At 41.6% G+C, this 2,500-nt stretch overlaps 2 protein-coding genes across 2 annotated transcripts in view; both read right to left on the bottom strand.

Annotated features, from left to right (window-relative positions):
* The window catches only part of LOC139917330 (anthrax toxin receptor 2-like), a 261,176-nt gene that overhangs the window by 54,817 nt on the left and 203,859 nt on the right, over positions 1-2,500 (bottom strand). The window lies entirely within an intron of this gene.
* Positions 1-2,500, bottom strand: part of LOC139909969 (uncharacterized) — a 28,444-nt gene that overhangs the window by 10,653 nt on the left and 15,291 nt on the right. The window lies entirely within an intron of this gene.

Below are 2,500 nucleotides of genomic sequence, written 5' to 3'. Positions count from 1 at the left end.
ACGATTTTGACTGAAGTGAAAGATGGAGAGGCGGTGGAAGACGGAGAAAAGCAAGAAAGAGAGGAAGATAAAAGAAAGAAACTCCATTTGAGTAATCCCACCTTCCTTCCTTCCTTCCTTCCTTCCCTCTCCTTCATGAGTCCCATATCCTTCATTTGCAATTCCACCCACTCATACGGAAATTCATCCATCCATCCATCATTCATCCATCCATCCGTTTATTTTCTCCTTCTCTCCTTTTCTCCACTTCCACTTCATTCCTTTTCTTTTTAAATGTTATGCAGTGCTTTTAAAAATATCCCAAGTTAATGGACATTGATGAAAAATGCATTATTTTTCTCTGGTTCTTATGAAAATTGCTTTTTCTGACGCATTTCCTCGATTCTTAATGTGACTGAAAGCTTCCTCCCTCTTAGTTCTTCTAATGGTCTGTGTGTGTGTGTGTTGTGTGTGTGTGTGCATGTGTGTGTGCATGTGTGTGATGCTTCTTCTCTGCCCCGGGGAGCAGTTAGCTAAAGTAGAAGGAGGAGGAGGAGGAGGGTGAGGCGAAGAGGCAAGGGAGAGAACAGAGCTGCATCAAGCTTCTACGGGTTAAATACAGGATAAACAGGACAACTGCTGACTCAGCGTGTGTGTACAGTACAGCTGGGTCACGGGTTCGATCCCAGTGTAAATCCCTGCTGTAGCGTCCCGCAGCAAGACGGCAAACCCCCAACCTGCACCCGGAAAATATGGTATTTATCTTCAATCTGTGATGTTCAACACATTCCAGGAGTTATTTTGTGATAAAATGTTGTCATTTAGTTTTTCCCTCAACCTGCCTCATCCACTTCCTACATTTCCCAGAATGCCTTTCGACAACCCCCAGAGAACTCGCCTGGACTTGCTGCATTCAGCTGTGGGTTTAAAGACGAGATGAAATGAAAAATGCCTTTTTAACCCTTTTAGATCACATCCCCGGTCATACTGTGCACCTATTTAACAATATATGCCAAAAAAAATACCAAAAATCAATTTCATTGTATTCTTATATCAAAATTCAATCATGTTTTCTTCCTGTAAAACAAAATATGCCGTGTGCTTACGTAAGCATGCCCGTAACTAATTTCAACCAATAATATCATGGCATCCACCCATCAATCAATCTTCAACTTTTAGCGCACAGAGCTAAGATTCATTAGTTAGCTAGCTAGCAACAGCATGGTACTTCGGTGTGTCTTCGGGTGTTATGACACGCCCACTTTTCAACGTTCAAATCAAATTCATCCCAACGTCACGTCCCGCCTGTCTTTCCTGTTTCACTCGGAAATACGTCACGATACGGAAGTTAGATACTCTCGAAATGCCGTTTCATCTCGACTTTAACATGCAGGACGAGAGAGTGATAGTGATAGTGATTTAAAAACAAGAGAGTGAGAGTTTCTCTGGTCAAGGAAAAGTGAGAGTTGCTCCCCCCTTTACTCAAACCCCAGCCTGTCTCTCTGCTGCAATGCATTCTGGTCTCTCTCCTGCTGCTGTGGGTGGAGAAACTGGTCTCTCTCCTCTTCTACGATGGATTTCTCCCTGTATGATCGTTGAACGTCTCTCGGTGCAAAATGGCGGCTCTAGAAAGAAGCCCTCGCTCTTTGATTCTGAGGGACTGACACCAAAAACCTGACGGAAGCAACGGGGCTTATGGGAAATGTAGTCTTCATTTTTACACCGCTGGCGTGAGATGTAGGCTACGAATCGAGTCGATCACGATCTCATTTGTTTACGACAATTTATCACAATTAATTTGACGATTAAATACTGATGTTTAAAAATGCTAGTAGCTTTAAATGGGGAAAGTTTAACACTAACAGGTGAATAAATATGAAGTTTAAACTGACAGAGGGCGGTGTTGTGGGTTTATCCGTCTGCCTGGGTCAGAGGGTTCGTTCACCAGGAAGTGGCATTAATATGTAAAGCTTCCCCATCTGTGGCATCCTGCCGCTGCACACATACATTAACACACACTCACACACACACACACACACACACACACACACACTCAAAACTCCAATCTCTCTGTCTCTCTCTCCCTCTCTTTCTCTCTCTCTCCCTCTCTATCTCTCTCTCACACACACACTCTCTCTCTGTCTCTCTCTCTCTCTCTCTCCCTCTCTCACACACACACACACACACACGTACATGCATATACATATGCACGGATATATGCAAACGCATATCTTTCAAATCACTTTCAGAGACTTGCTTTTCTGGGTTTCTTTCTAATCTTTTTGCCCACTTTTTTCATTTAGTGTTCTTTTATATGTTTTTATTTTCTTCTTATTTTTTTCTATTTTCTACTCCTGTTTCTTCTGAACGTTTCCCAAGTTTTATCTTCTTTTTTTGTATTTTGCTCATCTTGTTTTTATGCCTTTTTGTAAAGCACTTTGTAAACTTGCTAAAGTGCTATATAAATAAAGTTTCTGCTTCTTATTAATTCTAATTTCATTTTCTTATTATTATCATCATT

This window comes from Centroberyx gerrardi, chromosome 2 (assembly GCF_048128805.1).
Source record: "Centroberyx gerrardi isolate f3 chromosome 2, fCenGer3.hap1.cur.20231027, whole genome shotgun sequence".
Lineage (NCBI taxonomy): Eukaryota > Metazoa > Chordata > Actinopteri > Beryciformes > Berycidae > Centroberyx > Centroberyx gerrardi.
Note: the sequence above shows the minus strand (reverse complement) of the source record. Positions and strands in the feature narration are given on the sequence as shown.